This window comes from Petaurus breviceps, unplaced genomic scaffold (genome assembly GCF_028583685.1).
Source record: "Petaurus breviceps papuanus isolate PSGF00001 unplaced genomic scaffold, PetGlider_PUasm1.0 90633, whole genome shotgun sequence".
NCBI lineage: Eukaryota > Metazoa > Chordata > Mammalia > Diprotodontia > Petauridae > Petaurus > Petaurus breviceps.
The window spans coordinates 8,506,430-8,533,219 of NW_027187293.1; the positions used below are offsets into that span (position 1 = coordinate 8,506,430).

The following is a 26,790-nucleotide window of genomic DNA, read 5'->3' on the forward strand; positions in this document are numbered from 1 at the left end:
CCCATTAAATATCTTAAAGAGGGCTTGATATTGCAATACCCTAACTCAGGACTGCCCCCAGAAGAGGATTAGGTGATTATCATCAGCTTTGGGTAATAAAACTGTTTGTAGGGGTTGATGGGATCATCCCACATCCTAATGCAGCTCTTCTGTAGGTGTTGCCGTTCATTTCTTCAATAAAAGACTAATTGAATTGCATTGAATCACACACTTGAGAGGCAGAATCATGTGGTGGAAGGACACTGAACAAAAGAGGACAATGTTATTACTACCTTATGAAATCTATAATATACTTTTGAAAATTATGTAATGAAAGTTTACAATTTCACTTCTTATTTTTGGTTCTCTGTATTTTGAAATGCTCCCCCCCCACCAATTGCTCCCTTGTTGTGGTAGAGGAGCTTGCATAGCTTATCAAAAGCCAGAAATAAGGTTGCAGAGAAAAATATCAACAATCTCAGATTTGCAGACAATACCACTCTGAAGGCCAAAAATAAAGATTAAGAAACTTCTTGATGAGGGTGAAAGAAGAGAGTGTAAAAACTGGCTTGAAGCTTAACATTAAAAAAACTAAGATCATGGTAACTAGTCCCATTACTTCCTGCAAATAGAGGGACAAGAAATGGAAGTCATACCAGATTTTATATTCTTGGGCTCAAAGATCACTGCAGATGACAACTGCAGCCATGAAATTAAAAGACATTTGCTCTTTAGAAAGAAAACTATGGCAAATCTGGATAACATACTAAAAAGCAGAGATGTCACCTTGCCAACAAAGATCCATATAGACAAAGCTATGATTTTTCCGGTAGTAATGAATGGCTGTGAGAGTTGGACTACAAGGAAAGCTGAGTGCCTAAGAACTGATGCTTTTGAATTTTGATGCTAGAGAAGACTTTTGAGAGTCCCTGGACAGCAAGGGGATCAAATCAGTCAATACTTATAGAAATTAATTCAGACTATTCTTTGGAAGGACAAATACGAAGTTGAAGCTTAAATTGTTTGGTCATATAATGAGAAGATGGGACTCCTTGGAAAAAAGCCTGATGTTGGAAAAGATTGAAGGCAAAAGGAGAAGGGGATGGCATAAGACAAGAGTATATAGATAATGTCATGGAAGCAATCAACATGAGCTTGGACAGACTTCAGGAAATAGTGGAGGATAGAAGGGCCTGGTATGATAAGGAGTCACAAAGAGTTGGACATGACAGAGTGATTGAACAACATATTGAAATGTTCATGTGTGTTCATGATTACATTCATAATAAAAATAGCAAAATAAAGCAAATTGTCAAAAAGAAAGAGCACCAGATTTGAAGCCAGAAGACCTGCATTTCCATCTCTGCTTTGCTATCTGGGTGACCTTAAGCAAACCACTTAAATTCTCTGATCCTAAATTTCTTCATTTGAAAAATGAGAGAACTGGTCTAGATGATCTCCAAGGTTCTTTTTAGCTACAAATTGATGATTCTATTGCTATCCACAGCAGAAGGACCCCCCCTACCTAAAAGGGACTCTAGCTTTTCTGAATCACTGCCCACACCACAGAGTTCTGAGGGAAAATCCCACCCAAAGAAAGCTTCAGTATGTCTGTGGCATCCCCCAAAAGAATTAACAGGATGCCTTCTGGAAGAGATACTTAGCAATCAAAGTTGATAAGTAGAAAAAAAGCTATTTATTTCCTCTGTCAAAAAATAAATTATTAAAAGAAAAATTACTCAAATTGGATTTAACACAAAGTTAAAACATAAAACAATAGCCCATCATACTTATCATATTGTCTTGGAACCTAAAGACATTTGTAATCTGTAAACTGCGAAACAAAATATTTTACTTTTGCCTTTGACTCCTGCTGTCTGCACAACATACAAGACCATGTATCCTTGCAGGACATGACTTAGGCTTTCTTAGTCCTTTGAGCTGAAGCATCCTCCTCGAAGCTTCTCCTGGTTCTGCTGCAGATTATCCTTTGAAAGATAGCCAGCACCAAATCAGAAGATCCCTGGTTCTTGAATTTGTGAGGTTACCATCAGGACTAGAAGCATTCGTTTCTCAGCACGATTATTCATGACCTGGGGTCAAGGAAGAAAACAAAATAAAAGAGGCAGGCAAGAACTTGAGGCCCATTTTCAGGCTCACCTGAGAAGGCACAAGTTCTTGCTACCATGTTTATATAGTTGCCATAGCTGCAGGTGGTGAGATGGGGGGAAAAAAATCTCTCCTCCTTACCATTAGAAGTCTAGGGGAAAACTGGCAGAATAAAAATTGCAGAGAGAGAGAGAGAGAGATTGAGAGATTGAGAATATATGGCAAAAGAATGTAAACATTAGGCAACAGAAAATCACTGAAGATTTTTGAGAAATAACATGAGGAAGATTCCTATAATAGTGTAAAGGATGGGTTGGAAAGTAGAGTGGAATCAGAAAGAATTTGGGTTGCTGTTCAATCATGTCTGACTCTTTGTGACCCCCATAGACTATACTGTCCATCAGGTTTTCTTGGCAAAGATACTGGAATGGATTGCCACTTCCTTCTCCCGTGTATTAAGGCAAACATAAGATAAGTGATTTGCCCAGGGTCACACAACCAGTTGTAAAACCAAGCATTCTGGAGGACTACTGCTGTGAACAGCTTTCAAGGTTCTGATTACATAGTATAGCAAACTCTCTATTCAATAACAAATCAGAGCAAAACATTCACAGAAAATCAAGGTACAGCATTCACAATGTTACAATTTATCACAGAAAATCAAAATACAGTATTCACCATGTCACAATTCAACAACTTATCACTAAAATGACCACATAGTTTTCACCAAAGTGGTCACATAATTTTAAACACTGTACAATCATTTAGTAACTCAGTCATTCAATCATCCTTTAGGGGGCTTGCCTCCCTAAGGGACATAAAGTACAAAAGTCAAAGCCCTCTACCCATGGGGTGCAATTAAGTTACAACTTCAACAGTCACTACTCAGTACCCTCTCAAGGGGTAGTGGAAAATACAAAAGCCATCCACCCCTAGGTCACAAGTAAATTGCAATTTCATCAGTCACTACTCAGCATCCTATTTCATCAGTCACTACTCAGTCAATTTCATCAGTCACTACTCAGTACCCACGGAGAGGTCTTTTCATCTTGACTTGGGCCAGGCTTTCAGCTCCCATGGTTCCTATTCTATGGTCCCAGCACCCACCTGAATCTAACCAACTGCTTCCTGAGTTCAAAGGCAGACAGCTCCCAGCTCCTTGTCCAGCTCTCTATGCAGTTCCTGCTCCACATTGGGGCTCACAGTGTCCAGTCCATCTCAAATCCTTCATGGTGTCTGTTCCTGGGAAGACAAGGCTTAACAAAGCCAAAAGAACATTCATATACATTAACAAAGTCACAACAACATTTGTACAAAGTACCAGCACCACAGTCATGCTTCCTCAGTCTTCTGCAGCTCTGACTGGCCCTTGGAAATCCTCAGTAGCTCCAGCTGACTCTTGGAAGTCTTCAGCACCATAAGCTCTGCTCTCAAAATCAGAATCACTTTATCCAGTCTCCACGTGGCTCCAAGAAATTCTGTCTCAGTTCTCAATTTTCATTCCTCCTCTCAGTTCTTCTCAATTCTCAGTTCAGTCTTCAGTCCAGCAGCAGCTGCCCTGCCTCCACAATGCTTACCCCAGGAAATTCTGACTGTCCAGCTTGTGCTCTTCCTTAAATATGGTATAGCTCCTTCCTGTTCAGCCCCTTCCTATTACATAAGCAACAGGGGTTCCCTGTTCAGCCCCTTCCTGTTAGGTCAGCAACAGGGGATCATGTGTTCTTTCTTTTTTTTAACAGAGACTTAATTTGAAACTAGGTGCTAAGTACCTCTTAGCTTAGTAATACAAAGGGATCTTCAAATTTCATTTCTATTACACCAGTAAACATCTTAGGCCATATTAGAACCCAGGTCTTCCTGACCCCAGGCCCAGCACTCTATCCACTGATCCACTGTACCACCTAGTTGCTTCCAAAAAGTTAGCAGACTATTTCAACAGTCCAAATGGGTGGTAATGAAGGTTGGCATTAGGATAATTTGGGTAATGTCAGCCAAACACATTTGAATAACATTGCAAAGGTACAATCAGTTGTCCTACATGATATTTGTGTGAAGTATAACATAGAGTCTAAAAGGAGATGACCAAAAATAGAAATGATAGACAAAACTCAGACAAACTCAGATCTTGTGGGCATTCAAAATGTGTAACATAGTCCTTGCCCCTGGGTGGACTTTAGGTTATTTCACAGACTAGTGAGGAATAGCTTTAGTTTTTCCATAGTGAAGGCACTTGTTCTTTGGTATAGGCATATATATTAGGCATAGCCCCAATTCCCATAAAATATCTTGCTTTTCAAAGTAACATCTAAACATGTTGATGAGTACAAGGGAACCATTTGCAATAGGATCTGTGTCCTTTAAAACGTTTTATTGCTGTTTTTAAGATTATCATTTCTCAAGAACTTCTTCCCACCCTACCCCCAACACACCCAACAGAACCAATGACATAGGGTTAAGCAAAATAAACTACATGTCATCTTTCTTAAAAAATTTATTTAAGTGGTGGCTAGGTGACGCAGTGAATAGAGCACTGGCCCTGGAATCAGGAGGACCTGAGTTCAAATCCTGCCTCAGACACAACACTTACTAGTCGTGTGACCTTGAGCAAGTCACTTAACCCCAATTGCCCTGCCTTCCCCCCTCCAAAAAGCAAAAAAAAAAAAAAAATCCATCTAAAAATGTATTTAAATATATGGAAGATAGAACTGACTACCCCCTTTTCAACTCTTTAGTCCTATTTTATTTATTTCACCAATCAAAACTTACTGTATATCTTACTTTAGCTCAGGGCCCCAATGCTGAAACAGGTGCCCTACATGCACGAGCACGTGCGCGTGCGCACGCGCACACACACACAGACACTATGAGAAAAAGAATTCACACTCAAAAATGAAAATCCTTGAAAATCATATATAATATCAAAATGGTTACACCACCTTCAGATTAAGTCAATATTCTCTGTATTTTGAAGCTTGAAAGTTGAAGGAAAAAACCACCAAAAAACTTAGTCCCAAAGTGGCATCAATCTGTTGGGTCACTAATCTTAATAAACTATTGTGGAGCTTAGATGGTGTCATAAATAAAATTTAGATTTGTATTTTCTGTGCTACTTGAGCTAACTAATGCCTAGAAGCATGTCCTTTGTTGGGAACTTGTCCCAAGTTTTGAAATATCAGGTGGCAAAATTTCAATTTCACTCTGTCACTTGCTGGTTTTATGCTGTCCTTACCTAGAGGTTAGCTCAGGAGAGAGAGAGGATACTTGAAGACTGTCTAGTTCATTCACTGTAGTCTATCTTTCAACATAGTTCTACCCTTTTCTCTATAAGCAGAGGCAGGAGAAGTCCAGCAATATTTTGATTACAGTATTTCAGGAGATTATTTCATCCCCAATGCAGAGCTTGAATCAGGATGAAAATTACAATGATATATTTCCATGTGAAAGAGCTGCTAATGAATGGTCTTGTTTTGTTTTTAGAAACAAACAGGACAAGCTTGACTGGGTGAAAATTAAAAACTAAGCCAGAAAATGTAGCATGAAAAGTATTTCCTTATTAGTTGCAGCAGCCAAAATTTACAGAGAGCCTATTATGTAGCTGGGCTCTGTGACAGGCTGAGATAGAAAGAGATATAAGGGCCCTTACCATAGAGAGGCTTACAGTCTTAGGGAGATTTCATATTTATGTGTATATAATCTACATATACATAGTCTTACAGTTTTAGGGAGATTTCATATTTATGTGAATAAATCTCTCTATATGTAAACATATATTAAGATTCACCCATATATGTATATATATAGCATGCTTATAGAGGTGCATTTATCTCTATTCGCAGATATACATTTAGATATACATATATACATATGTACACATATAGGATAGATTTATAGATTTGTCTATATGTATACAATGTGTATGCGCATGTTTATGATGATAGAGATAAGGTTATTGATAGAAATAAACAGATACAACACCCCTATTGAGGAAAGGTGGGCAATTCTCTAAACCACAGCCCTATGATCCTGTGTGCTATGTACATGAAAGAAGATGTGACTCCTGATTGACTGAGAGATCTCTGAGCTGTTGACAATGAATAAGTATGGAGAGACTTTGAAGAAAGAGAGGAAGATAAATGAGCTAGAAAGAGGTTTCACACTATTGAATGGCAAATGGAAATATAAAAACTGCAGATAAGTGAAAGAAGAGAGCCCCCGCCATATCCACAGTCCCAGACCATGTTACCCCAGAGACTGCTTTAAAAAAAACACACCCCCTCCCTCAGAGATTGCTATCTCTTTAGTTGGTCTAAGATTTGAAGAGCTCATTTATCTTATGTATTTTTTCACCTCCTATAATCTATATAACTTTTTTGCTTGGACAAATGGATTTGTTCATTACATGAAATGTTTTTGTGTGTTTATCAGTTATTTGGTGGGAGAGAGTTAAGCTGGGGAGAGTAAACTAACTATTAACCTCCCCTTAGAAGAGATCAGGAAAAGTAGTTTTTATTCAGAATCCCTAAATGGGAGAATTGTATCCATAGGCCACAAATATTTGAGGTATAGCAAATAGATCTAATTCTAGCCCTGACATTTCTCTTGGAGATAAGAGAAAGATTGATTGCCTAGCCACTACTGTCCTAAATTCTGCCTGTTCCTCTCCTACTAGGCTATTGGCCAAGACCCTCCTTCTACTCCACAAAGGTAGAAATTGCTTCAATTTCCCTTTAGAGACATGGAATGAGGTTTTCCAGATATCAGATCTTATATCTATTTATCCATGCCACAATAGTACATCTGGGCTAAGTACAGAGACTCACTATATAGACTGAATAGACTAGAGAACACATACTATGAACTGTAATACGTGTACCAATAAATCTCTCTCTTTATACATATATACTTATGTGCATACATATATAAGCAGCCTCATGACAAAGTATATCAAGGGCTGACCTTGGACTCAGGAACTGGTTCAAGTCCTGCCTCTGATACATAATAGCTATCTGACCATGTTCAAGTCACTTTATCCCTCAGTGTCTCCAGACAATTCTCTAAGATTCTAATTGCAGAGTTTTTGATGAGTTGTACATCTCACATTGGGAGTTTCATAGCCTTAAGAAATCAAGGATCTAGCACTTTGCCTCCACCAAAAAACAAAAACAAAATATACACAATATTTGTCGGTTAGTTTTGTTGTTCTCCATTCTTGAAGAGGACCAAAATGACACCACTATGTTGAGGTCAAGGTACAGTGTGTCCAACTGTGACTGATCAGACCAATATGAGCTTAGAAGGCTCTATCACAGGCCAGGCACAACTAGTCCATATGAGCAGTTGGAGTGAATGTCTTTCAATTTGTGTATCTCGTGTTTCTTTTGAGCTACTGCAGTTCTGCTTTATTCATACAGCACAGCACCCTCTTTGATGTGGGCATGCCATGCTGGGCCGTCCTTTGCCAGCTTCTCCCATGTCACATAACTGATTCCAAAGCTTTTCAGAGAGACCTTGAGAGTGTCATTGTATTGCTTCTTGTGACTATCATGTGAATGCCTACGTTGTGTGCATTCTCCATAAAACAGTCTTTCAGATAAATGTACATTTAAGAGTAGAATAACGTGGCTAGTCCATCAGAGTTGCACTCTCTACACTAGAATTTGAGTGCTTGGCAATTTAGTTAGAGTAAGGACCTCAGTGTCTGGTACTTTATCCCGCCAGGTGATCTTCAGCATCTTCCTAAGACAATACAGATGGGAGCGATTCAGTTTCCTGGCATGGCACTGGTGTACTGTCTAGGTTTCACAGGCACACAACAACGAGGTCAGCACAACAGCCCTGTAGATCTCCAGTTTGGTAGCTGTCTAATACCTCTTCTCTCTGACATTTTTCTTTGGAGCCTCCCAAACACGGCGCTAGCTATGGCACTTCATTTGTCGACCTCATTATCTATGTGTGCATCCATGGAAAGTATACTGCCAAGATAAGTGAACTTATCCACAGTATTCGAAATTTCTCCATTTGTGGTAACTGATAGCTCCATGTATAGATGGTGTGATGCAGGCTGGTGTAGAATCTGCGTTTTCTTAGTATTAATTGTTAGACCAAAATTAGCACAAGTGGCAGAGAATCAATGCATGCTTTGTTGCATCTCAGCTTCAGAAGTGTAGTGAGTGCGCAATCACCTGCAAACAAAAATTCATGGACCAACTCTCCTTCCACTTTAGCCCTGGCTTGTAGCCTTTTGAAGTTAAATAATTTACCATTAGTACAGTAGCTGACCATGATATCAAGTCTACTGGATTTTGTGTTGTCTATAAGCATGCACACACTCTATATATGTATGTATATATATATAGAGAGATTTATTGAGTGAAATCATCTTTGCAGAAGTTTTTGTATTTTTTGTGTGTGTTTCAACCACAGGATGGGATTCCCATCTGCCTTCATAAGCAAGCCAGGGTTGGGTGAAGGAGATAATTTTTAGGGTACCTTTCTAGCCTCTTCCTCACACCAGTAGATGAGTAGCATGGTCCTTAAAAGGTTGCTTAGTCACTCAGGGGGCTGCCAAATTCCACTGCTGCTTCCAGTGAGAAGATGACCCCATGGCCTGAGTCACCTGTATGCAGAGTTGTGACTACAGTTCCCACTGTATCTGCACCTGCTGCTTCATTACTTGCCCGAACTTTGAGATAGATAGAGAAAAATGGAAAAATGGTATGAATAATGTCTTTTGCTTCACACAAAAATTGTATTTAACTGAAGTGGAGGTGCACAAAGTCTTTGGCTTCACTCTCTTCCAGAGACATCAAAGTCCAGTGGCAAGACAAAGTGAAAAGGACTGGTGAAGGCTTGGGAGGCAGTGGATGACCCTGGTCTCTTTTATGTCTAACCAAGCTCTAAGTGCTCCACAACATCTGCTTCAACTGCCTTCATAGTCATTGTGAGGCATCTAGGTGACACAATGAATAGAGTGCTGCCTTAGAATCAGGAAGACCCTGTAAGGGTAAGGGAATTTGAAGATCTTCCCTGCCCCTTAATAAGCCTAAGAGAATTTGAGGACTTTCCCTGATTTGATAGTATACTCTGCCTCCTAATAGGCTGAATGTAGTCACATGGAGCCTGTGGTAGGAGGAGTTTGTGGAAGGGTGGAGCAGAGTCCAATAGAAGAAGCTTGCTTAGGGGAGGCTTGTTGTTCAGGAAGGCCCATACCTCATTACTTTAAAATTAGGTAGTGGGTCATGAGGGTTGTGATGTCTTCTGACCCTGGAGAAGGCGATATATATACTCTGAGGTGAGGTTTTATTTTGGGGCTCACTTTGAGAAGAGTTGTGTGATTTGGCCAAATGAGACTCTGGGCAGCCATTGAGCCCTCTGGCTTTAAAGACCCAGATGTTGGTGCTTCTCTCTTTGATAACTAACTATGTAGGTATGTGATGGTCAGACAGGTAGAAGCCCTGTCTGTTGGTCTGCTGAATTGTGCTATTTCTCTGTCTGTATTTTTTGTCTGCTTGTAACTTCTGTTTGTATTCTCTGAAGTCCAGGGTGCTGACTTTCTCCCCTGAACAAGGTAAATGATATATGTTTGATTAAAGTAAGATTGTTAACCCTTTTTGAGTTGCTTTCCTTTAGAAAAGCAGATCAAAGAACCTATGCTAGCAGTCATCCTGGGTGCTTGCTGATACAGACCTGAGTTCAAATTAAGTCTCAGTCTCTTATTAACTATGTGACCCTAAGCAAGTCACTTAATCCTGTTTGACTCATATTCCTCTTCTGTAAAATGGAGATAATAATAGCACCTACTTCTCAGGCTTGTGATGTTCGAAGAGAATATTTGTAAAGCACTTAGCACATCCATAGAAGCAAATTCATACATTGGCTGTATATGAAACTGTATGTCTTATTCTGTATCTCCAACACTTTTCTGCCAAGAGTTAGGAAACATTATTCATCATCAGTCTTTTAGATCTGATTCTCACTAATCTAATTCTCATTATTTCTTACTGGTTGCTGAGATGGAAATAAATCATTGGAACCCTGAAGGAAAGTGATTACTCCATTCTAGTGTGTGATGGAAGAGGAAATCCAAGCATAATCTTGACATGCACCCTAGGTTTTACAAAAACATATTGCAGATGTTTCAGAGGAAAAATAATTGGTTCCATGAACTAAACTGCTACAATGCAAAATCAGCCCAGGAGGAATGGGAGATGCTCAAGAATGAAATTCTGAAGACCCAAAAAGAAATAACTACATTGAGGAAGAAAAATAGGATTTGTCTGAAGAAATCAATGTGGATACACAGGAAACTCACCAGATTTAGTTTTTTTAGAAAGAAATGTATAGAATGGAAGCAAAACCAGGTAACAGAGGATTAATATAAGAGTATGGCATGATCCTGTAAAAAAATATTATAAAGACTGCTAAAAATGAGAGTGAACTGAGACTGACCCAACCCCCCCCCCAAAAAAAAAAAAACAAACTACAGGCAATCAAATGGTATGGGGTTATTTTTAAAGTTACCAGGGTAGAAAAAAGGAGCACTAAAGGAAAGACAGTACCACTGGTGTACTGGAGCCAACTAAGGTGGTTGTTAAAATTTCTGTGTGAACGTTTACACTTCAGAAATTAGCAAATGATAAATAAGAGTTTGGTTTATTGTTTTGCTACCTAAATTTAAGAACATGATTGAGAAAATGTTAATTATACAGATATAATTTTAAAGTATGCTATGCACATATTTTTTTCCCCACAGAGCCAGCTGTTAAAAATTTATCAACGCACTGCTGGATAGGACCTTTGTTTGGGGTGATTAGGACAATGATAAGAGATGACAGAGAACATGGAGTTACTGAATTCTTATTTTGCTTCTTGTTTCTTTGTACTGGAAGGGGGAGAATGGCTAGGAGTTGTTATCTATGATAGACAAGGAGCTAACAAAAAAAGCATCTAGTTGCCCTTGAGTTGAATTTACCTAATGCAAAAGAACTATATACTTGGATACTGGCTGGTGGGACTGCTGAGTGGTACACTGTTAGTAATATTTGATAGATCTTGGGAAACAGAGAAAGGAACTACAAGATGGGAAAAGGACAGAGTCCTGATTTTCAAAAAAAGAAAAGAAATGAAAAAGGACAGAGGCTGAAAACTACAGGTCAGTGATCTTAACTTTAAACACAAACAAACAAAAAACACCTAGGAAAATTTTAGAACGCTAAAGAGGGCTTTTATTGTACTTTGGTAAGTAAGGGGGAGGAGGCTGGTTTTAGTATTGTAAAGGCAGTGATACCAAAGAAAAGGAAGAAAAATCATTTAAAAATAAACACATGTGAGCAGTAGAAAGTTCATAGGGGGATACAGACAAGTAGGGCAATGTTGGAACTACCATGTTAAATCTGATTAAAAAAAAAAACCAACCCCAAAATGTACGTAATAGAAAAAAAAAAACTATATAACAAGAGTTCAGTTTCATATATAATCTCTTTTTTTTTTTTTTGGTTTTTATTTGTGTATTTGTAATGATAATGGAAATTCGAAGACCTTCCCTGCTTTGAAAATAAACTTTGCCCCTAATAGGCTGAATATAATCACATGGAGCCTGTGGTAGGAGGAGTTTGCTGAATGGTGGAGCAGAGCCCACAGAAAGTTGGGAGTCAGAGCTAGACTAGACAGTTGGGAGGAAAGCACATTTCCAAGGGAAACAGGCTTATGAGTAAAAGGTGGGTTTTTTTTTTTTTTTTTTTGCCATCTGTTGTAACAGATAGGCTTGTGTTGGCTTATGGGAAAGCTAAAGGATGGTGTGACTCGGCATTCCTATATATTTCTAACAAAATTCAACAGGAAGAGATAGAAAGAGAAATCCCATTTAAAGTTACTGTAGATATTATAAAATATTTGGGAATCTACCTCCAAAAAAACCCCAGGACCTGTATGAACACAACTACAAAACACTTCTCACACAAATAAAGTCAGATCTAACAAATTGGAAAAACATCAGTTGCTCGTGGCTGGGTCTAGCTAATATAATAAAAATGACAATTTTACCTAAATTAAATTACATATTGAGTGCCATACCAATCAACCTACCAAAAAATTACTTTATAGAGCCAGAAAAAAAAATAGCAACAAAATTCATTTGGAAGAACAAAAGGTCCAGAATATCAAAGGAATTAATGAAAAGAAATACTAGAGAAGGTGGCCTACCCATACCAAATTTTAATCTGTACTACAAAGCAGCAGTCATCAAAACTACTTGGTACTGGCTGAGGACTAGAGTAGTGGATCAATGGAATATATTGGGTACACAAGACTCAGCAGTCAATGACTATAGTAATCTACTGTTTGACAAACCCTAAGACCCCAGTTTTTGGGATAAGAACTCACTGTTTGACAAAAACTGCTGTGAAAACTGGAATATAGTATGGCAGAAACTGGGCAGAGACCATTATCTAAAACTGTATACCAAAATCAAGTCTAAATGGGTGCATGATCTAGGTATTAAGGCTGATACTGTAAGCAATCTGGGAAAGCAAGTAATAGTGTACCTGTCAGACTTATGGAGAAGGGAGGACTTTATGACCAAACAAGAGTTAGAGAGCATTATAAAATGCAAAATAGATAATTCTGATTACATTAAATTGAAAAGTTTCTGTACAAACAAAGTCAATGTAACCAAAACTAAGAGGGAAGTGGGAAATTGGAAAAGAATTTTTACAACTGGTGTCTCTGATAAAGGCCTCATTTCTAAAATACACAGAGAATTGAGTCAAATCTATAAGAATACAAGTTATTCCCCAATTGATAAATGGTCAAAGGATATGAACGGGAAGTTTTCAGAGGAAGAAATTAAAGATATCTATAAGCATATGAAAAAAAATGCTCTAAATCATTAGTGATTAGAGAAATGCAAATCAAAACAACTCTGAAGTACCACATCTCACCAGACCAATTGGCTAATATGACAAAACAGGAAAATGACAAATGCTGGAGAGGATGCAGGAAAATTGGAACATTAATGCATTGTTGATGGAGTTGTGAACTGATTAACCATTATGGAGAGCAATCTGGAACTATGCCCAAAGGGCTATAAATAACTGCATACCCTTTGGCCCAGCAATACCACTTCTCTTGTTGTATCCCAAAGAGATTCCAGAAGTGGGAGGAAGACCTGTATGTACTAAAATATTTATAGCAGCTCTTTTTGTAGTGGCAAAGAACTGGAAATTCAGGGGATGCCCATCAATTGGGGAATGGCTAAATAAGTTGTAGTATATGAATATAATGGAATATTATTGTGCTATAAGAAATGAGGAACAGACAGACTTCATATTTACCTGGAGAGACTTATACAAACATGCTGAGAGAGAAGAGCAGAACCAGGAGAAATCTGTATACAATTACAGACATAACATGTGTAATGACAAACTCTGATAGATTGGAGTCTTCTCAGCAATGCAAGGCTATAAGACAACTCCAGAATACTTGTGATGGAAATAGATGTCTACATTCAGAGAAAGAAATAGAGAGAACAGAGTTTGAATGCAGACTGAAGCAAACCACCTGTTCTCTTTCTTTTTCTTGCTTGGTTATTTGCAGATCCTATACTTGATTGCATGCTGCCAAGGGGGAAGAGGATGGGGGAGGAAAGGGAGGGGGAGAAAATTTGAAACTCAAGGTAATGAGGAACTGAATCCTGTAAACTAAAAGTAAACAAACAAATTAATAAAGACAAAAAAAAAAGGACGGTGTGGCTCTCTGCTCCATTGTGGTGCATTAACTTCTATGTTGCTATGATGGATTTGGTTTCCTGGTGTTGAGATTTGGTTTTCCGGTGTCTGAATAAATGTTTTGCTTCTGTCTTCTATATGGAGAATCTGCTATATTTTGTGATCAAGTACCATGCAGGTATATTTATAGCGACCGTGAGTACTGTGAATATTGCATTGGCACTATAGTATTGAAATATTTGTGTTTATTGATATAATTATGTTCATACTTAAAAAAAATTAAAATACAAGTAAATGTTCTTTGCTTTACTATAATGGCAATTGATTTATTCTAGCCTGGACAGCAAAATCAGTGGAAATAGGGGCTTATGAGCTATGGATTATGCTAGTCAATTACCTGTTGAATACTATGAACTCAGGAGCCATAAAGAAGGCAAGTTAGAGGGCCAGTATAACATTAATATAGCATTTTGTAAGGTTTGAAAAGAGTTTTAAGTACATTTTTTTATTTGGTCAAGGATTAAATATTGTCATCTGCCCATATTTAGGGATCTGAAAGAAAAATGAGAACTAGCAAAAGAATCAGCAGGAGTGTCCAGAGAGGTCAAAGGAGGAACAAGATAGCACAAAATGACAGAAACCAGCAGAAGAATGTTAAGAAGGATACACGTGATCAGCAGTGTTAAAATGTTGTAGACAGGTCAAAGAGAATGAAGTTGTAGAAAAGACCACTTGTTTTGATGATTAAAGATTCATTAGTGATTTTTGAGAGAGTAGGTTCAGCAGAGAATAGGAAAGAATGCATAATTTCAAATGTTTGAGCAGTGAGTAGGTGGTGAAAGAAACAGAGTCAGGAAGTGCAACCCACTCTTGAGAAATTTGGCAGCAGAAAGGAGAGAAATGGAATAGTTATAACAGAAGAGAGCAAGGCTGATTTTCCTAAAACCTCAAATTTAATAAATAAATCATCTGAAATTTTCAAATGCTCAGAGAAACAATTTCATTGATGTCTAAAATACACATCCTCTACCTTTTCTTCAGATCAGAATTTTAATGTGATTGAAATATAATCAAGGGTCTTTATGGGCTCTTTGTTCTTATCCTGCTAACTCAAGTCTTCTTTCGTGATATTTCTCTCAGAAGCTGGTAGCAACCAATATGCCATCCAATATAGCTGATGGAATCGAACAGAAGGCCATGGCCTCAAGGAAAAGAACCCAAGATGATGGCACCAGATGAGCCATTTTCTGTTATCACTTCATTTTACCCCAGACAACAAACAAGTGAGCCCTAGGGAAAACAAAGACAAACACTACACAGTCAGCTCTCGTTTACCCACCCAATGGATGTGAATAGTGGCATAAATGTGCCAAAACAATGGCAAGCAGATTGAATAGGCATATAAATCTCATTTATATTTGCCTTTGGAAACACTATAAGGGCTTTCGTTTTTGTTTTTTAAGTAGCTGAAATTTTACCACTAAAACTATGTTTGGCTACGGCTAATATTAAAATTGGTTCACACTCCTTAGATATGCAAGAACTCTGAGGGAGAAGAAGATAGTTGAAAGTGTACAGGGTGGCAAAAAGGAAGCTACCTCAGGCTTAAAAGTATGCTGTGAGGTCCCTCTGCAGGCAGATGATTTAGAGTTGACCTTGGTCTCTTTTACCAAATCTCTTCTTCTTTAACTCTGATCCCATCTTTGCTTCCCTTTCCTTTTTCAGACTTCTATTTCCAAATCAAAATAAAGATGTGCTATTACTCCACTGTTGTATGGATCTCTAATAGTAGAGGAATATATAATATTATATTAATATATAATGTAATATAAAATATAATAGTAGAGGAAGAGATCATTGAATTTTGTAACTACATTATTCAAACACAGTAAGTGTTATGCTTACTTCTAAGTACCATATTTTAGTATTGGCATTAACAAACTGTAGCATGTCCTGTAGAAGAAGACCAGAAAGGCAAGGAGGCTAGAAACCATGAAGATCCCTTGAAAGAACTAAGGTTGTTTGTCTGGAGAAAAGAAGATTTGAGGAGGGCATCACAGTTGTCTTCAAGTATTTGGAGGGCATTCTGGGTCAGGTTTGACTTAGGCTTGAGATTAGAACAAGAGACACTCATAGAAAATGTAACCTTTAAAAAAAGTTTACTTAATAATAGCATGAAATGAATATTTGCCAAAGATACACCATTAATTCAGTTGGACACAGCTCTCCTCACTTCCATACTTGATACCATGTTGTACCCAGGCAAAGGAGTGTGTTGACTCTAAAGGCAGCAAGAAATTCATCAAGCCTAAGTATGACTGATTACTGATGTACAAGGCTTTTATATCTTAGTATACTGGGAAGCTATGCTAATGGTTTGAACCTCAATGCCCAGGACCATGAAATATTAAGGATGATGGTACCATTATCTTTTTAGGGGAAAAATTAGCCAATGGAGATGGAATCTTCCAGTCCTATTGCTATTGGTCTCAAGCAGTAAATACTGAGTAAATACAAAAGTAGCTATTGCCCTTACTAAAGAGGGATAGCATATAGAAATGGAATTAGATGAGAGGCAAAGTCAAAATGGCTAAAGTAAACAATTTTGCCTAGTTTACCCATCAAATTTCCATAGTGACTTGGAAATGGCACGAGAGTGAATTATGATGGGAAAACCAAGGAAAAGCTAGAGTGAGTCACTTTTACAGCTCAGGGAAGTTTAAGGATACAAAGGTTAAAAAGTGAGGGTGGATGGAGGGTGGGGGAGTGGAGTTTGAAGACAATGAGGATGGGGCCTGTCCAGGAACACCACCAGCACCAGTGGGAAGCATTTCAGGAAGCAGAAAGGAGGCAGAAACAGGGCACTAGGGCAGAAAGTATCAATGCAGAAAGAGATCTCAGGGATCTCCAAACTAGCCATGGGTAGTAGTAATAAGAATAGGTGCCATCTGTCAGTGCTATCTCTTGTTACTCAGTTCTGAGTCACAGATCCAGGGCAGAGATGAGAGGACATAAATGAGTGTGGGTCTTAGCTGTGTACTGAGCAAGGAACAAGAAGCCATGTGGTTCAGTTCAGGAGCAGAGTGGCCTTTATCCTAGCATATAGCCTGGAGTGGAATAACCATGGCAGGAATCCTAGACCAAAGGAGAGTCAGCAGTTCAATCACATTGAACCTGCAGAACCTCTCACTGGACTAACATGACTGAGTCCAGAAACAGCCTACTGAAACTCCACTACTTACAATCTAACAGACCCAAGGATATAAAAGGTCAGACAACACCCACTCATACCCACACACAAGAAATGTGTAGAGCCTAGCACTAACATAAAGCCCATAGTCAAGAAGTAGGCTGGAAAATGAGAGAGAGGAAGAGACAGAGAGAGAGAAAGGAAAGGAGGAAGGAAGGATAGAAAGAAAGAAAGAAAGAAAGAAAGAAAGAAAGAAAGAAAGAAAGAAAGAAAGAAAGAAAGAAAGAAAGAAAGAAAGGAAGGAAGGAAGGAAGGAAGGAAGGAAGGAAGGAAGGAAGGAAGGAAGGAAGAATGAAAGAAATTAACCATGAAAGCCTACTATGGTGACAAGGAAGCTCAAAACGAAACACAGGAGACAATGACTTGAAAATATCTATAAGCAAAGCCTCAAAGAAAAATACATATTGGACATAAGCCCAACAAGAATTCCTAAAATAATTTTTAAAAAAATTTAAAAGAGCAGAAATTTTTTTTAACCAAATGAGGGGGGTGAAGGGAAAAAAATGGAGAATGAAATGAGAATTCTTCCAGAAATACATGAAAAAGGGAACAAATAGCTTTATTTAAAAATGCAAAACCGTACTAAAGAAAATAACTCCTTGAAAATCAGAATTGAATTGGCCAGGGGCAGAGTCAAGATGGTGGAGCAGAAACACGACCTCCTCACAGCTCCAGCTCCCACCTCCCCTAATTCATGTAAAAAATTACTCTAGACAAACTTTGGAACTACAGAACCCACAAAATGACATGGAGAAGCTAACCTCCTACTGAGGAGAGTCCAGCAGGCCAGCAGCAAGTGGCAAGCACAGAGCTCTGAGAGCTGACCCCAGCCCTGCTGGAGCCATAGGTCTTAGCCCTGACCTACCTGACCAGCCGCTGGCTGGAGGGACTTCAGATGACCAGCAGCTGTGGCAGTTTCCAGAATTATCAACCCATAGATGCGAAGGACAAAGTGAGAGGTCAGTGCAATATGGACTTTGGGATGTGGGAATTCAGAGTACGATCCAGCCTTTACCCCCAGGACGAGAAGCAGCTAAGGTGCCAAAGCTGTGCAGCTGCAGCCACGTGGCAGCTTCAGCTCCTGGCCTGCAGATTGTAGGGGGACCAAGTGACCAGTCTGAGGGGTAATTGCTCTTGCTTTAACCTGCTTGGATCTGGATTGCTGTCAAGGGTGGGGGTCCTGGGGTGCATGACCAGCTTGCCGTAGCGTGTGGAGGCTTCAGAGAGGGCACCCAACTAATACTTTCAGCATCTACGAAAACCCCAGCATTTGGAATAAAGCTCCCATTTCTGGTAGCAGAGTCTACTGTGGCAAAAAGCCCAAAAGTCAAGTAACTGAGTGGCAACATGAGCAGGCAAAGGAAGCAAGGCAAGAACAGAAATCCAACATTAGACTCCTATTTTGGGGACAAAAAGGATCAAAGCATGGAACAGGAGGAAGACAATGAAGTCAGAACTCCTGCACCAAAAACTTCGAAGAAAAAATATGAGCTGGTTACAGGCCATAGAGGACCTTAAGAAAGATTTTGAAAATCAAATAAGAGAAGTGGAGGACAAATTGGGAAAAGAAACGAGAACAATGCAAGAAAATTATGAAATTAGAGTCAACAACCTGACGGAAGAAAATAACACCTTAAAAAACAGACTAACACAGTTGACAAAAGAGGCTTAAAAAGTCAATGAAGAGAAGAATGCCTTAAAAAGCCAAATCTGCTGGATGGAAAAAGAATCTCAAAAGCTCATTGAAGAGAATCATTCTTTCAGAATTAGATTAGAGCAAATGGAAGCTAGTGACTTTATGAGAAATCAAGATACTATTAAACAGATCCAAACAAATGAAAAAATAGAAGGCAATGTGAAATATCTCATTGGAAAAACCACTGACCTGGAAAATAGATTCAGGAGAGATAATTTAAAAATTATTGGACTACCTGAAAGCCATGATCAAAAAAAGAGCCTAGAAATCATCCTTAAAGAAAATATCAAGGAAAACTGCCCTGATATTTTAGAACTAGAGGGCAAAATAGAGGTTGAAAGAGTCCACTGATCACCTCCTAAAGAAGATCCCAAAAGTAAACTCCTAGGAATATTATAGCCAGGTGCCAGAATTCCCAGATCAAGGAGAAAATATTACAAGCAGTCAGGAAAATACAAGTTGAATATTGTGTGAACACAATTAAAATAACTCAGGACCTGGCAGCTTCTACACTGAGAGATCAAAGGGCTTGGAATATGAGATTCTGGTGGTCAAAGGAGCTGGGATTAAAACCAAGAATCACCTACCCAGCAAAACTGAGTATTATGTTCCAGGGGAAAATATGGTCATTCAGTGGAATAGAGGATTTTCAAGCATTCTTGATGAAAAACCAGAGTTGAATAGAAAATCTGACATTCAGATACAAGAAGCAAGAGAAGCATGAGAAGATAAACAGGGAAAAGAAATCATGAGAAACTTATCAAAGTTGAACTACTTATATTCCTACATGAAAAAACAATAATTGTAACTTATGAAACTTTTCTCAGTATGAGAATAGTTGAAGGGAATAGAAGTGTATATATGTGTATACATATATATGTGTGTGTATTGTGTATATGTATACATACATATATATGTCTACATAGGAGGGTATATGGGTTTATGAATACATATGTGAGTGTGTGTATGTATGTCTACAGGTATACATACATAGAGGGCACAGGACCAATTGAATAGGAAGGGATGATACTTAAAAGGTGAAATTAAGAGGTGAGAGAGGAATATAATGAGAGGAGATGGGGAGAGACAGAATGGGGTAAATTATGTCATATAGAAAAGGCAAGGGAAAATTGTTACAATGGAGGGGAAGAACAGGAAGACAAAAGGGAATGATTCAAATTTATTCTCATTGAATTTGGCTTAGGAAGGTAATGACATACACACTAAATAGGCTATCTCACCCTACAGGAAAGTAGAGGCGAAGGGAAAGAGAAGTGGGATGATGGAAGTGAGGGCAGGCTGGGGAGGAGGGAAGTTGGAAGCACCCACTTTTGAAAAGGGACAGGATCAAAGTAGAGAATAAAACAAGTTGGGGGTGGGATAGGATAGAGGGAAATATAGTCAGTCTTATACAATATATCCACTATGGACATGTTTTGTGTAGCTACTCATGTACAACCTATATTGAATTGCTTATCTTCCCAGTAAGTGTGGGTGACAAGGGAGGAAGGGAAAGAATCTGGAATGCAAAGTTTTAAAATCAAATGCTTAAAATATATATATATATATATACATATTATTATTAATATTATACATATAACTGGGAAATGAGATATACAGGCACTGGGGCATAGAGATTCTCTGTGCCCTACTGGAAAGTCGAAGGGGAAATGGGGGAAGATATGGGAGAGAGCAGATTGGGGTAGGGGATATTCAGTGGGAATGCTGTTTTGGGGTGGTGGGCAGGGAAAATTGGGGAAAAAATTGTAACTCAAAATCTTGTGGGAATGAATGATGTAAACTAAAAAATAAAAAGAGAGAAAAAAAGAAAATCATAATTAGCCAAATGGAAGATAATGATTTCATGAAATATCAAGAAATAATAAAACAATGTCAAAAGGCTAAAAAAAAGAATAAAATGTTAAATAAAATGTTTTTCCTATCTCATAGGAAAAACAATTGACCCAGAAAACAGATCAAGAGCAGACATAATTTAAGAATCACTGGACTACCTGAAAGCTGTGACTGAAAAAAAAAAAGAAAAGAAAAAGGAAAAATAACCTACACATCATATTTCAAGAAATCATGAAAGAAAACTACCCAGATATCTTAGAACTAGAGGACAATATAGAAATTAAAAGAATTCACTGGTCATCCCATGAAAGAAAACCAAAAGTGAAAACACCCAGGAATGTTACAGCTTCAATTCAGAGCTCCCAGGTCAAGAAAAAAAATACTTTAAGCATCTAACATGAAAGAATTACAGGTACCATGGAGCTACAGTCAGGATCAAACATGATTTAGAAACACCATCAAAAGAAATGAAGATTTGGGAATATATTGTAGAAGGCAAAGGATCAAGGGTTAAAAATGAAAAATAACCTACTCAGCAGAATTTAGAATAATCCTATAGTGGGGGAAATTGAAAAATAAATAAAATTAAATTAACGAAATAGAGGATTTTCAAGCATTTCTGATTTAAAAAAACAAACAAGAACAAATAAAAAATAAACCAAAAATATCAGACCATTTGACATTGAAACAAAGAGCTTAAGGGAAGCATAAAAAAAGTAAACATGACTAATGTATGGAACTAAACAAGTTTAAACTCTTTATATTCTTATATGGTGAAATAATACATGTAACCCTTCAGAAATTTATCATCACCAGGGGGCATAGAAGGAATCTAAATAGATAGAAGGCCAGGGTGTAATTCTATTATGTTTGCATGATCTTGAAAGAAAATGGAAGGGTAGGGAAAGGAATGAACTGGGAGAGGGAGGATGAGAGAGGAAGAATGAAGAAATTATCTCACATAAATGGGGTACACAAAGACAAGCTTATATAATGGAGGAAGTTGCATGGAGAGCTGGTGACACTTGAACTTCACTTTCATATGAACTGGTTAAAGAAGGGAAGAATAAAAATCCACACAGTAGGCAGGCAGAAATTCATCTTACCCAACAGGGAAGTTAGAGGAAAAGGTAAGGGAAAGAGGGAAGACGGTGGGGATAGGAGAGATCATAGATTAAGGGAGGCAAAGCAGAAGCAAAACAGACTTTTAAAGAAAGGATGAAGAAAAAAGAGAAGGAAAAGTATAAGAGAATAAGATAGAGAGAAATACCCAGTGACTATGAATGAGATGAATTAACCCATAAAATGGAAGAGGATAAAAGAATGGATTTGATACCAGACTCCCACCATATAATGTTTACAAGAAACACATTTGAGGGGCAGCCAGGTAGCACAGTGAGTAAGAGCACCGGCCCCAGAGTCAGGATGACCTGGGATTGAATCCAGGCTCAAACACTTAGCACCCACCCAGAAACACGTGGCCATGTAACCTTGAGCAAGTTACTTAACCCCAATTGCTTAGGGGTGGCCAGGTGGCTCAGTGAGTAAGAGCACCCGCCCCAGAGTTAGGATGACCTGGCATCGAATCCAGGCTCTGATACTTAGCACCACATACAGAAATAACTGGCTGTGTAACCTTGAGCAAGTTACTTAACCCCAGTTGCTTTAAAAAAAATAACAACACATTTGAAACACAGAGATATACTGAGTTAAAATAAGGAGCTGGAGCAGAAAATATGCTTCAGGTTAAGTGAAGAAAAAAAGGGAAAGGTAGAAATCATGATCTCAGACAAAGGAAAAGCAAAATAGATCTAATTAAAGGAAAAATAAACAGAAAACACATTTTGCTAAAATATACCATAGAAGAAGAATTATATATAGTAATATTGTATAGTAATATTGAATTACATAGTAATATATAGTATTATAGTACAGTATAGAATTATATAGTAAAATTGTATACATATGCACCAAAGGGCATAGTATCTAAATCAGGGGTGGGGCACCTGCAGCCTCGAGGACACATGTGTCCTTCTAGGTCTTTGCATGAGACCTTTTGACTGAGTCCAAGTTTTATAGAACAAATTCTTATTATTAAGGAGATTTGTTCTATGAAGTTTGGATTCAGTTAAAGGGCTGCACTTGAGGACCAAGAGGGCCACATGTGGCCTCAAGGCCTCAGGTTCCCCACCCCTGAATTCTAAATTCTTTTTTTTCCTCTCTTTTTTATTTTTTTGTTTACATTATTCATTTCCACAAGATTTTGAGTTACAAATTTTCTCCCCATTTTCCCCCTACACACCACCCCAAAACAGCATTCCCACTGAATATCCCCTCCCACAATATGCTCTCTCCCATATCTTCCCCCATCCCCCCTCCAACTTTCCAGTAGGGCATGGGGGATCTCTATGTATATCTCATTTCCCAGTCATATGTAAAATAATAATAATAATATATCTATTTTAAACATTTGATTTTAAAACTTTGAATTCCAGATTCTTTCCCTTCCTCCCTAATCACCCACCCCTACTGGGAAGATAAGCAATTCATTATTGGTTGTACACGTGCAGCTATGCAAAACATTTCCATACTGGATATGTTATGAAAGACTGACTATATTTCCCTCCATCATATCCCATCCTCCACTTGTTTTATTCTCTACTTTGATCCTGTCCCTTTTCAAAAATGGGTGCTTCCAACTTCCCTCCCCCCCAGCCTGCCCTCCCTTCCATCATCCCCCCTCTCATCCCCTTCCCCCCTACTCTCCAATAGGGTGAGATACCCTATTTAGTGTGTATGTCATTCCCTCCTTAAGCCACAGTCAATGATAATAAGGTTGACGCATTCCATTTTGTCTTCCTGTTCTTCTCCTCCATTGTAACAGCTTTCCCTTGCTTCTTCTATATGAAATAATTTACCCCATTCTGTCTCTCCCCATCACCTCTCATTATATTCCTCTGTCACCTCTTAATTTCACCATCAAGTATCATCGCTTCCTATTAAATTGGTCCTATGCCCTATATCTATGTATGCTTGTGCAAATAAATACATACACTCACTTATGTATTCATATACCCTCATATATATATACATACATACATACATATACATATATACACATTTCTATTGCCTTTAACTATTCTCCTACTGAGAAAAGTTTCATAAGTTACAATTATTATTTTTCCATGTAGGAATGTAAATAGTTCAACTCTGATAAGTTCCTTATGATTTCTTTTCCCTGTTTACCTTCTCATGCTTCTCTTGCTTCTTCTATTTGAATGTCAAATTTTCTAGTCAACTCTGGCTTTTTCAGCAAGAATGCTTGAAAGTCCTCTATTCCACTGAATGACCATATTTTCCCCTGAAACATGATACTCAGTTTTGCTGGGTAGGTGATTCTTGGTTTTAATCCCAGCTCCTTTGACCTCCAGAATATCATATTCCAAGCCCTTCGATCCCTCAGTGTAGAAGCTGCCAGATCCTGGGTTATCCTGATTGTGTTTCCACAATATTCAAATTGTTTCTTCCTGGCTGCTTGTAATATTTTCTCCTTGATCTGGGAATTCTGGCACCTGGCTATAATATTCCTAGGAGTTTACTTTTGGGGATCTTTTTCAGGAGGTGATCAGTAGACTCTTTCAACCTCTCTTTTGCCTTCTGGTTCTAAAACATCAGGGCAATTTTCCTCGAGAATTTCTTGAAGGATGATTTCTAGGTTCTTTTTTGGATCATGGCTTTCAAGTAGGCCAATAATTTTAAAATTATCTCTCCTGAATCTATTTTCCAGGTCAGTGGTTTTTCCAATGAGATATTTCACATTGCCTTCTATTTTTTTTCATTTCTTTGGATCCTTTTAATAGTATCTTGATTTCTCATAAAGTCACTAGCTCCCATTTGCTCTAATCTAATTCTGAAGAAATGATTCTCTTCAGTGAGCATTTGAGATTCTTTTTCCATCTGGCAGATTTGGCTTTTTAAGGCCTCTTCTGCCATCTGTGTTAGTCTGTTTTTTAAGGTGTATTTTCTTCAGTCAGGTTGTTGACTCTCATTTCATAATGTTCTTGCATCATTCTCATTTCTCTTCCCAATTTTTCCTCCACTTCTGTTATTTGGTTTTCAAAATATTTTTTAAGCTCCTCTATGGCCTGTAACTAGTTCATATTTTTCTTGGAAGCTTTTGGTGCAAGAGTTCTGACTTCAGTATCTTCCTCCTGTTCCATGCTTTGATCCTTTTTGTCCCCAAATAGGGAGTCTAATGTTGGATTGCTCTGCTTGCTTTGCTTCCTTTGCTTGCTCATGTTGCCACTCAATTACTTGACTTTTGAGCTTTTTGCCACAGTCGAGCTCTGCTACCAGAGAGGGGAGCTTTGTCCCAAATTGCTGGGGGTTTTGCAGCTGCTGGAGCTATTAGTTGTGTGCCCTCTCTGAAGCCTCCACACACTCTGGCAAACTGGTCACGCATCCCAGGACCTCCACCCTAGACAGCAATCCAGATCCAAGCAGGTTACAGCAAGAGCAATTACCCCTCAGACTGGTCACTTGGTCCCCCTACAGTCTGCAGGCCAGGAGCTGAAGCTGCCACATGGCGGCGGTTGCATAGCCACAGTGCCCTCCAGGGGGTAGAGGCCGAACCGCACTCCCAAACTCACGGTTCCCAGAGTCCATACTGCACTGACCTCTCACTTTGTCCTTAGCATCTATGGCTTGATATTTCTGGAAACTGCCACAGCTGCTGGTGATCTGAAGTCTTTCCAGCTGGTGGCTGGTTGTGGCCACCCTGAGGCTAAAACCTTCAGCTTATGTGGGGCTGGGCTTGGCTCCCAGAGTGCTTCTTTGGCTCCTTCCTGCTGGCCTGCTTGACTGTCTTCACTGTGAAGTTAGCTTCTCTCTGTCATTTTGTGCGTTCTATAGCTCCAAAGATTGTTTTGAGTCATTTTTTACATGAATTGGAGGAGGTGGAAGCTGGAGCTGTGCGGAAGTCCTTTTTCTACTCCACCATCTTGACCTCCCTCCAAATTCTAAATTCTTAAAGAAAAAATTATAGTAGTTACAGGAGGAAATAGATACAAAAACTATAATATTGGAAGACCTCAATTTCCCACCTCTCAGACTTAGATAATCTCACCATAAAATAAACAAGAAAGATATAAAGGATATGAATAGAATTTTAGAAAAGTTATATATGATAGACCTCTGAAGAATACTAAATGGAAAAGAAAGAAGTATACCTATATCATAGCTATGCATAGTGTCTTCACAAAACCTGCCCACATATTAGGTATAAATATGTTGCAAACAAATGTAGAAATATTAAATATCTTTTTTAATGATCATAACACAATATATTTATATTCAATAAAAGACCTTTGAAAGGCAGATTAAAATTTTTTGAAAATGCAATTGCTTAATCCTAAAGAATTAGTGATTCAAAAAACAAACCTTAAAAATAATCAGTAATTTAATAAAAAATAATGACAAGTATGAGGCAATATACCAACATCTGTGATATATAACCAAAGCAGTACTTAAGGGAAAATTTATCTTTCTAAATGCTTGCATCTATAAAAGACAGAAAAGAACAAATCCACAAATTTGGCATGCAACTAAAAAACTAAAAGATTAAAAAATTTAAAAATTCCAGACAAATATTAGAATAAAAACACTGGAAAAACAAAGGAAAGTAACAAAATTAGAAGTGAAAAAACCCATTAAACTAATAAATAAAACCAAGAGTTGTTTTAAAAAACCCAATAAAATAGATAAACCATTAGCTAATTTTATTATTTTTTAAATAAAGAAGAAACTAGCATTTACATAATACTTTAAGTTTTGCAAAGCAAACATTTGTTATATTATTTGATTCTTAGATCAACTCTCTGAGTTATGCACCATTTTTATCCTACTTTTATAGATGAGGAAACTAAAGCAAAATGGTTTAGGTGACTTGCCCAGGGACACATAGCTAGCAAGTTTCTAAATCAAGATCTGGATTTAGATCTTCTTGCCTTCCAAGTCTCACACTTTACTGAATCACTTTGCTACCTAGGTGATCTAAGAAAATAATTACAATACTTTTAAGTAGAATCATAACTTTAACTCTCTTTTTTCTATACCTCCCACCCCTCCTCACCCAAGAATCGACTGGCTAAAAAGACTCCAAGAATGAATAGAAGAAATTT

The 26,790-nt window shown here is 38.1% G+C and overlaps 1 long non-coding RNA gene across 1 annotated transcript in view; it reads right to left on the minus strand.

Moving 5' to 3' along the window:
• Positions 1–1,679: 1,679 nt before the first annotated feature.
• LOC138143234 (uncharacterized) overlaps positions 1,680–26,790 on the minus strand; it is a 28,715-nt gene continuing 3,604 nt past the window's right edge. Inside the window, exons 2-3 of the long non-coding RNA XR_011163643.1 lie at positions 3,196–3,344; positions 1,680–2,072 (exon numbers count right to left, since the gene is read on the minus strand). This is a non-coding gene — a long non-coding RNA (uncharacterized lncRNA). The remainder of the gene's footprint in view (positions 2,073–3,195; positions 3,345–26,790) is intronic.